Source organism: Octodon degus, unplaced genomic scaffold, assembly GCF_000260255.1.
Source record: "Octodon degus isolate 3935 unplaced genomic scaffold, OctDeg1.0 scaffold00148, whole genome shotgun sequence".
Taxonomy (NCBI): Eukaryota; Metazoa; Chordata; class Mammalia; order Rodentia; family Octodontidae; genus Octodon; species Octodon degus.
The window spans coordinates 715,351-725,519 of NW_004524724.1; the positions used below are offsets into that span (position 1 = coordinate 715,351).

The 10,169-nt window shown below is 47.7% G+C and overlaps 1 pseudogene; it reads left to right on the plus strand.

The window, feature by feature from the left end:
* The first annotated feature begins 7,074 nt into the window (after positions 1-7,074).
* On the plus strand, positions 7,075-7,465 carry LOC101578980 (annotated as a pseudogene).
* The last annotated feature ends 2,704 nt before the right edge of the window (positions 7,466-10,169 follow it).

Here is a 10,169-nt window from a genome sequence, read left to right on the forward strand (position 1 = left end):
CTCACACCCATAATCCCAGCAGCACTCACACCCATAATCCCAGCAACATTCACACCCATAATCCCAGCAGCCCTCACACCCATAATCACAGCATTGGATCATGAATTAAGCAGAAACTCTAGAAGCCACCCCATAACTGCATGAGGCTTTGTGGGGACACCTAGACCCAAACTCTAACACCCCTGCTCCTGAATGCTCATTTAGCTGAATATATATCTACAGAGCCTGTTTGCACACTTCTCTGAGTTCATCCTCAGTGCATTTCGGTGGCTTACACAGTGAGCATTTCCCTTCAGTTATTAGATTTTTCACTTATAGGATTCCATTTTATTCTTTCTGAAACTTTCTTTTTAAAGCCGTCAGTCATCTGATTTTTATTTCTTTCTTATATCTTTGAACATTTATACCAGCTTCCTTTGCACACTGCCTGTTTCCGGTTGCTTTTAGCATGTGCATCTCCTGTTTGCCGACCTCCTACTGGGCAGGCTGCTTCCTTGAGCGCTGTGAACATGGGACTGTGGGCCTTTTAGGAAGGGCCTTGTCCCCCAAGCTCACGTCGCGGCTCACGCCACGTAGCCCTGGTGTGGCTCTGCCTGCCTGCCAGCTCTGTGGGCTGCCAACCAAGTTCTATAATAATTTGACTCCATTGTTTTTTTATCAAGCATAGTGTGTGAATCCAACTCCCTATTTCACATACTGCTGGCTTAGATTTCTCCCAGGATGATTCATTTCAACCATGATATACAGCAAGCAACCCACTTGCCTTGCTAAAGCTCCATTCCAGTGGGGAAATGTTTTCTAGTCCTTGAAGGCTCTCAGTTTAAGCTGGGAGTGGACCCACAGATTTCCACACCAGCAGGCCACCAACTGAACTCCCGTCTGGAGCAGCATGCCCACCTGCCCAACCGCAGGGTTGAGGTTTCAGCCCCTGGGGCACCACGTCTGTGGGCCTCAGGGCCCACCTGGGGAGGCTTCCTTTCCCAGCTCTGCCTCAGGCCGGCTCTTCGCTCCTGGCACCGTGAGGTATTCCTCTGGTTTGCTAGCTTAGATGGGTGCGAGCATATTTTTGTGGCTCTTCTATCTACTCCACAGTACTGTGTCCACAGTAAGGACCAATCTCAGTTTCGTTTACATGACACCACACGGCTATCTGACTTCCTTTTATCCTGTTTGCCTCTTTTGCTTTCCATTAACTAAACCAACAGATCAATTAGGCGGTCCTGAAAAATGTCATCTTGAATCTTGCTGTTATATTTTGATGTGTCCTACTTGTCTCAGATGGTGAATTTCTGGCAGACCAGGGCTGCAGTACACACAGACATGCATCAGCTCACTGGAAAATACCAATAAACAGAGAGGTGGGCACAGGATTTCTGAAGGTCTCACTTGCAAGGATAAATGCTTTTCGGAGTCGGCAGCTCCTTTGCTGGCCACTCTTTCCTGGACTCAGAGTCAGACGCAGCTTTCTTTCGGTTTGGCAGTAGTGGTCACTGGTATCTTCACATGATTAAGTGGTTCCCTCAGAATCAACCAGAATTCTGCTACCTATCGCTCGTGCTTTCTGTGACCAAGCCTTTAGAACTTGGAAAGCTTTTACCTGCAGCTTCTTAACTTAATATTTCATCAAATGGCACTCTCAAGCCTGAAAGAGATGAACAGAAGTGTCTTGTGTGTGTGTGCGTGCGTGTAGCAGTGGCAGAATTATGAACCATAAAACCAAGGTGACAGGAAGGTGACAGAAGAAATGTTACAACAGTGATGTGACCTATGAACATGTGGCCACCAGATGTGGTGGCCTGCTTGGGACCCTCGTCTTGTTGTGCATTCAGATGCCTTCGTGTCTTTCTCACCCCACCTCCCGGGTTCATAATGTGGATGACTGAAATTCTCCGCAGGACTCATGGATAAGGAATATTATTGATGACAGAAATTTCATTTTGGTAAGCTGCACAGCCAAAGATAAATACAGCAGGGCTATTTTAACCTCTGTGAATTAGGCCAATTAGAGTGAGGCTTCCCTGTAAGATGGTCTCTCTGAGGATGTGTGTGATTTATGGGAATGTCAGCATGACCCTGGTTCTGGAAAACTCTTAAAATCTCTTTTGTTGTAATCATCACTTGAGTTACACTTGTCACTAGGGAAAATTATTTTTAGAAAAATATATAATCAACATTGGTTAAAATAAATATTAGATAGCTATCTCAGAACAAAATACAAAGAAAACCTTCACATCGACACAGAAAATAAAAATTAATCGTAACCAATGCTAAATGTGGTGTGGTAAAGAAATTTATAGACAGGAAAACACTGAAATATTTGGTTTTGTTTCTTTTCTGAACTCCGCTGTGTCTGAAACTGTTAGACAACCTGCTTGATTCTTCCCCTGTTGGCAGAACAAGTGCTCTGTAATTGGTGCCTGTAATGGAATTTGAAAAAAGAGACCCAGAATTTTAAAAGCATTGAATCTACACGCCAAGAAACTCTAGAGGGCAACTGTGTTTGCATGAAGAATCAGTTTTCCTCTCATCTTTCCCAGCCCCTCAATTTCACTTGTCTGGAAGGAACCACTATTAGCTTGCAGTCCTTAAGTAAAGGTCGTAACGTAAGCTTGTCATCTTTGAATAGCCGTGAACCTTGCCACCAACTGGGTCCAGTATCGGTGCTACTCGCACAGGCTGGTAGTCACTGTTGCCCCCCTGGTAACTGCAGCAAGATCATGTAACTCCTGCCTCACTCAAGGGATATAATAAGGATGTTTTGAAAAAGATAAATGAAAAATGCTGTAAAAAGTTCAAATGTGCTACAGACTTGATGTATACTGATTTGGCGAGTTTTGCTTTTGTATTTTATTGCTTTTTTCTAAAACCAGGTATTGAACCCAGGACCTTGCACGTGCCAGGCAGGTGCTTACGCCCCTGAGCAGCATCCCCGGCCCCATTCCTTTCTATTTTTGTTTCAACGAGAACTAAAAGATCCTAGAGCTGAAGCATCGTTAGCTATTTCTAAAGTCCTCTATTTCTCCAAGTCAAAGTGTGGCTGGCAGTTGTTGGAAGTCACCCAGTCACCCCAGCTAAGCTGGGGCCTCCTACCAAGGGCTCCGGAGCCGGCGGGCCAGCGGCGCCTCGCGTGCGGGGTCGCAGAGCACCGGGGCGGGACGCCCGCGCGCTCTCTGTGTCCTCGCCGTTGGTTCAATCAGCAGATTGCAAGCACTAATAAAAACATATATTGAATAGTATCAAATGCTCTTCAGAAATAATGCAGAAGCCAGACCTGAGCGCCTCAAGAGTCCCTGGGAAGGGGCTCAGGAGGCGACGTGGGCGGGAGCGTGTGGCTGCCCGGCCTTCCTCGCCGCCTCTCCCGGGACTGCCGGCCGCCTCAGCCCATCCGCAGCCACCCGGGGCCGGTTGGCACCCTTCTTACAGCACGCAGGCGAGGTTTCTGAAACTTGGCAAAGCAAAACAGTATTGTCACACTTTCTGTTTCTTTATTTTGCCCTACGTTGTGAAACTGGGGTAAGGTATTAGAACCAAATAACAGAAGACTCTTGATTCTTTTGTTTTGTCTTTGAGACAGGGTCTCACTGCGCAGTTCAGGCTGGCCTTGTGCTCACTTTTGTACCCCCCAGGCTGGCCTGGAACTCGCAGAGATCCTCCTGGCTCAGCCTCCCAAGTGCTGGGATTACAGGCATGTGCCACCATGCCAGGCTCTTGATTGTCTTCTAAACTGAAGTGCCTTGGTAGTTGCCTTACAATTTCCTAAATTTTATGAGTTTGATTCTTAAAGCCAATTTTTAATATTCAAACTACTTGGAAGTTGAAGCTCAAATATTAACTAACAATTTTTATTTTTATTTTACTTATTTTTTGTATTTTAAGGAAGGTTCTACAGGGCGTTCACAGTCTCACTATTACATCAGACTCCGCGTGATCCACCTGCTTGCAGCCTTCCAAGAGCTGGGATTATAGGCACGCACGCCCAGTCTCACTTGTGGTCTCAGGGCACCCCAGGGGCGGGGCCGGCCCGGCAGGCCCAGGGAGGAAATCGCCAGGCCCTGGGCCTGCCTGCAGGCACTGTAATCCACTGAACTATTTGGCCAACCTTAACTAGCAATTTTTTTTTTTTTTTTCAGAACCGGGGTTTGAACTCAGGCCCTTGCACGCTTGCTAGGGAAGCGCTTATTCTACTGAGCCATCTCCTCAGTCCCTAATATATCTGAACCTGAGTTTTACTTTTTTTTGTGTGGTACCGGGGATTGAACTCAGGACCCTAAACTTGCCAGGCAAGCACTTAATCTATTGAGCTGTCTCCCTGGCTGACTAGCAACTTTTAAAACAGAGTTTTTCCAGTTTTGACAAATGGTCAAGCTGATATGTTTTCAAAAACATCAGCTACCACATTTAATTTTAATGACCTCAGTAAGACAAGAGACTGGGACCAAGCAGAACAGGGTAGCTAACCGGGGGAGAGGTGCCAAAGGCTGTGAAAACCTGAAGCTAACCATTTGCGTATGACATTTTCAGGAAAAAAAAGGACATAAGCAGAACATAGGACCCAAAGTGTCTGCCTCTTCCGACTCATGGCTGAGCACTTCCCACCAATCAGAAGATGATTTTGTTTGTTTGTTCTTTGGGACAAGGTCACACAATGCAGTTCAGGCTGGCCCTGAGTTCACTTTGTAGCCCAAGCTGACCTTGAACTCACAATGATCCTCCTGCCTCAGCCTCCTGAGTGCTGGGACCATAGGCATCTAGATGCCACCACTTCGAGCAAAAGATGCTATTGCCAACCCTTCATTTGCCAGTGGGCATAACCAATCAGAAAACACTGCTCCTGATCCTTCACTCATAGAAGGTAGAAGGCCAAGTGAGGCTTTCTGTAGGACAGTTTAAGTCTGGCGTGACACTAAGGGCCTGTTTGCTAGGACAAACGACCCAGTGCCTTCCTTGCACAAGAGAGAAGTCAACTGGGGAATTCTGGAGGCAAGAGACCACTGTCCCTTCTCCTTGTGAAGCTCCGAGTCTGGCCCACAGCCCACTCCTGCCCTCTGGAACACATGTCTTTTCCACTTTCAGAGACGTGAGCCCCTTCCTGCTGTGGGTGTCGCAGCATGCCTTTGCTCAGGACACAAAGAGGGAAAGAAAGCCTTGTGGGAAGCCCCATCGGCCACACCTTGGACCAATAAGGAAGCAGCAACTTGTGTCCAAATTGTAAAATAATTGCTATTCAAAAACTAAAAACCAGAGAAGGCACACTGTCCCGCACAGGTGAGTTCAATGTGTGCTGCTCACATATCCCTGTTCAATGTGGGGCGGCCCCAGTGACACCGTAAATGCCAGGCCTCACCAGCTGAAAGCCTGAGAAAGGGAGGGAGCTGCAGAGATCCATGAGCCCTCTCAGAACAGAGCTGAGGGAACTTTAGTCCAGGCCCTGGCATCCCAACAGGATAGCCAGGGGACGCCAGCTCGACGGTCAGCAGCTCTTAGCAAACTCGACCAAGTAATGCCTGAAGTGTCTTATCTTTCTTGAAACTAGTTCTAAGTGCCAAACATATATGGAAGCTGAAAGAGCGTTTTGCTAAATGAGCAGAGCTAACTAGAAGGCTGAGGACATGAAACCCAGGCTTGTGTGTCACCTGCTGCTCTGTTCCCGTTCTATTATTGTCAAATACCGTCTCTAGTCATCTCATTGATTCTGTGACTGTGTAGCTCCCTCTACTCATTATTTTACCAGGAACTGTGTGTCTAAAGATTTAAAAACAAGTAAACAAAATGAAACATTAAAACAGTATCCTTTGCCTGCAAACAGGCGCAGGGGCTGGGGATTCAATCCCTGGGCCTGCCATGCTGACCACACCCGTGGGGGCTGCTGAGATGGCAACTGGGACTGGGCGTGGTGGTGCGCGCCTGTAATCCCAGCACTTGGGAGGCTGTAAACAGGCGGATCACTATGAGTCCGATCTAGTAGTGAGACCCTGAGCACCCTGTAGACCCTTCCCTAAAATACAGAAAACAAAACAAAACACTGTCCCTAACCTTTAGTAGTTCATGTGGAAGAGACAAAAATACATCAACCTAGCAAAAATACTGCAGAGTATGACTATTCTAACAAAGGGATTTTAGAAATTCTGTAGAAATAGAGACTAGAAGACCTCACTACGCCTGGAGGAGGAAGGAGGGGCTGAACTGTGTCTGCCATGGGCATTCTCCAGTGGGAAGGGAGGAGCACCGCAGCGAGGGGCAGCTGTGATGCGCAGGTGCTGCAGGGGGCCGTCTGGGGTCGTGGACTGTCTGCTTGGGGTGCTGGCCTGCGCAGGACAGAGCGGCTCCTGCCACATGTTAGGAAATCCTGTGCTTATTCTAAGGTTTGCAAGCAGAGGGACCAACTGAATCACATTTATGCAAAAACTAAAGGCAGGAGGGCAGGAATCTATCAAGGAAGAACAGAGAGAAGACCTGAGAATATGAAACATGAACCACAGCAGCAAGAGCCAGATGGAAGGGATGCTGCAGGTGGGGTGCATCCCCCACTTCTCGATCCCCATACCCCACCTCTCTGTCCGCCGCCTGCTCCTTCCTGCCCTCGGCTGATGACCCTGCCCTCTAAGCTGTTCACACACTTTGCAAGTTTTCTACTTAAAAATTACCTTTCAGAACTATCAACACTAGAAGAACTAAAGTAGCAAACCCCTCCACACCCGCTGCATTAGCAGGGGGCACCCACCACGCTAATTACCTTGATTTCATGGCTAAATGGTGTTTCACCATCTGGACGGGCCACGGTTGCTTAGCCAGGTTGCTTAGCCACGCCTTCTGGGTGATTTGTCCCACTTTCTTGCTGTTGTAAGCAGCGCTGTGACAACAGTGATCGTCTCTGCCCATCTCCGTCCGTGAGTGAGGCTCCTGGCTATGCAGAACTCCTATCTGTGCAGCTTTCAGTTCACTAGAGACTGACAGACTGTTCTACAAAGTGGCTACAGGAGCCCAGCCGTCCGCCTGCCGAGGCGCCCGCCTTCGCCGCTCTGCACGCCCGCCTGCCAGCCTGCATTCCCATCGGTAGCCGCAGCCGCCTGCCGCATGCAGACGCCGAAGCCGGTGAGAAAGCAGGCCGTGCTGGAAAGCAGACGCTGGAGAGCTACTTCTCAGGAGCTGAGAAAGTCACGCACCAGAAAAGGTGACTCACAAACGTACCAAAAGAACAGGGCTGCACACATCCCAGAATCTGATCAGATAAACAGTTTGGGGAGGTCCTGGGGACCTACAATAATCTGACAGAAATCTGCTTTTTGGACTGTATTGAAGACGTCACAACAAGAGAAGTAAAACCTGAAGAGATCACCTGTCCAGAACATTGCTTACAGACATATTCAGAAATGACACAGGAATATCCATGAGACTTCAGGAAGGCCACATTCAGCAGAATGAAGCCCTGGCAGCTAGAGCAGGACTTCTCGGCCAGCCTCGATAGAGAGGACCCAGTGGATGGGCCTGCACGGAGGCTGCGCGGCCGCTGCACCGGGAAGGGGGGGACCTCCGGAGTGAGGGCTGTGCGCCCAAACAGCTGTGCTGACCGCTCGGCAGGTGGAAACCGCCGGAGAAGCAGAAGTGCTGCTTAGCAGGAATAATCAAAATAAAAGCTCTTATTTTATTTTGTTGAAGCGACATTTGTTGAGGCTCAAGATTAAGCAGCTTGGTCCCTTCCTCAGAAAGATAAGCCACTGTTTCTTCAATTGTGACTGTTAAATTTAATGAAAAATACATGTTCAATCATGTAAGAGAAAAATTTTATTATTGAAAGTGAAATAAATGGGAATATCACTGAAAAACAAACAAAAACAAAGTGACTACAACAATTATACTCTAAGTGGCAAACTTAAGAATAAATTTTAAAAAGCAAAATAAAATCTCTTAGGGCCCCGTAATCTTGCTGACACTCGCTGTGGTCAGGCTCTTCCTTGCTGGCAGGCTGAGCAGGCCATTCAGGCTTCTTCAGCTTCCTTAGGCTGGGTGGGGACTGCGACAGGGCCCTAGGGAGGCTCCCAGAGGCTGGGACTCCCAGTGGGCAGGGTCGTTCTGGGTCCTAGTTGAACATAGACTGGCCGTTAAGAGGACAGAAATGGTAAGATCAGTTAGGTAGCTGCCTCGTGATCTATCTGTGTATTAGAATTTCAGCAGAGGGGTAGCCAGTCAACTGGAGAAAATTCTTCAGTCAGAGACAATGCTTTCTTATTATTTTATGAATACTGCAAATCACATTTTGAATTGTTCCCTTTATTCTGTTGGCTGCTGGGAAACTTCAAGAAGCACTCATGTGCCTTTTGTGCCGTTGAGCTTCCAAGTGTTGGGCTCCTGCCACCTCTTCTGTTATTAAAAGAAACGCTCACACCAGACTACGTGAGCAGTGAGCTGCACAGGTCTAGGGGTCCTGCGGGGTGCACCTAACACCCACGGCAGAAGGCCTGCTCTGCCGTGGAGTGGCGAGACCCCTGTTTGCCCCCTGGGAGAGGACCCACTTGGTGGTGTCCTCTTACTTGTGCCTCATCATCCCAGTCTCCTAAAACACATTTGCCCCACACTTAATTTCATTTGCTATTTTATGTTGAGTGTGTTTTTAATTAGGAAATAATCCAATTAGCTATTTTATTTTCAAATACTGCAGTGAGGTTTCCAGAGAATTGTGAATGTTCTATCACGCTCTTATAGGGGAAATAAATCATACTCTGTGGGGTTTTGTTTTGCTTCATTTTGTTTTGCAAATAGGATAATTTTCTTGAAAGAGAGGCCTTTTGTTTCTTAGACACCCCCAATGGCATTCTAGTTGAAGTCCGCTCTCTGGAGGCCAAATCAAGAGGCAAAAGGGACTGTTCTCAAAGGATCTCTGCGACTGAGAGGGACTCCAAATAAGCAGTCATTAGTCCCAGCATTAACGTTTCCCTGCACACCTGGCTGCAGCAAGCGCCCTCAGGGCTGCCAGAGGTCGGGAGGCTGCAGGTTCCCCTGCTGGGCATGGAGGTTTTCCTGCCTTTGTGTTTCATTTCTTTGTTTCTCTAGTTCTGATGGGGACCACAGCTCAGCCCAGGGCTCGTGCACCGTGCACTGGATGGAACACACGTGCACCCTCAGTGGGCCACATCCAGCTCCTGCTGCCCAACGGCAGGCAGATGCACATCAGAGAGTGGTGTCTCCAGATCTGTGTGTCTTAATCTTCCAAAGGCTTGGGCGTAGTAGGGACAACACACTTGACCATGCTCCAGACAATGTGCAAAATAAAAAGCCTATCTTCCCTCAATTACCAGGAAACGAAACTCCACCATAAGACTCTAAACCACAGCTGACATGACACATGGGCTAGCGACCGAGAGCTAGAAATTACATACGTTTCTTCCCTTCCTCTTTTCGTGAAAATTAAAAACTGAATATTGTTAGCCTGGGTGTTGGGGCATACACCGGTAATCCCAGCTTTTGGGAGGGTAAGGCAAGAGGGCTCGCTGAAAGTCTGAGGCCAGCCTGGGCTACAAAGTGAGTTTGAGAACAGCCCAAACTGCATAGCAAAGCCCTGTCTCAAAGACAGAAAAGCTGGGGAGATAGCTCAGTGGCATAAGCAACTGCCTGGCAAGTGCAAGGTTGAGTTCAATCCTGATCCCCAGTATCCAGAGGGAAAAAAAAAAGAATGAGTGGTATCAAAGAGTGATATTCTTCTTAGGGGCTGAGGATACAGCTCAGTAGACTAAGTGCTTCCCTGGCAAGCACAAGGGCCTGAGTTCAATCCCCGGTTCTACCAAAAGATAAAAAAATAAAAAATAAAAATAAAAGAAAGAAAAAATTAATGTTCTTTAGAGGGATGTTTGCATCTCTTGTCATGGTGGAAGGAGCCTCTGGCAAGCTCACGATTTGATCTATAACACTAGCTCCGGTTTCCTAAGAGAGCAAGTGCAGCTCACCTTCGAAGGTTGGTGGACAGCACTGAGTGAGGTCACAGGAGGCAGCAGAAGCCAGCCAGAGGTAGCACTTCCAGCCACTTTCAGAGGCTCATCTTGTGAGAACACTCTTCTTCCTAGAACCAGTGGAATGTCCACTGAAAATGTCATTTGAAAAATTGTACAGCAGAAATTATTAAGGATGGAATCAAATTTTCTGTTTAAAATGGGACTTCACAACAAGAAGTTAATTAA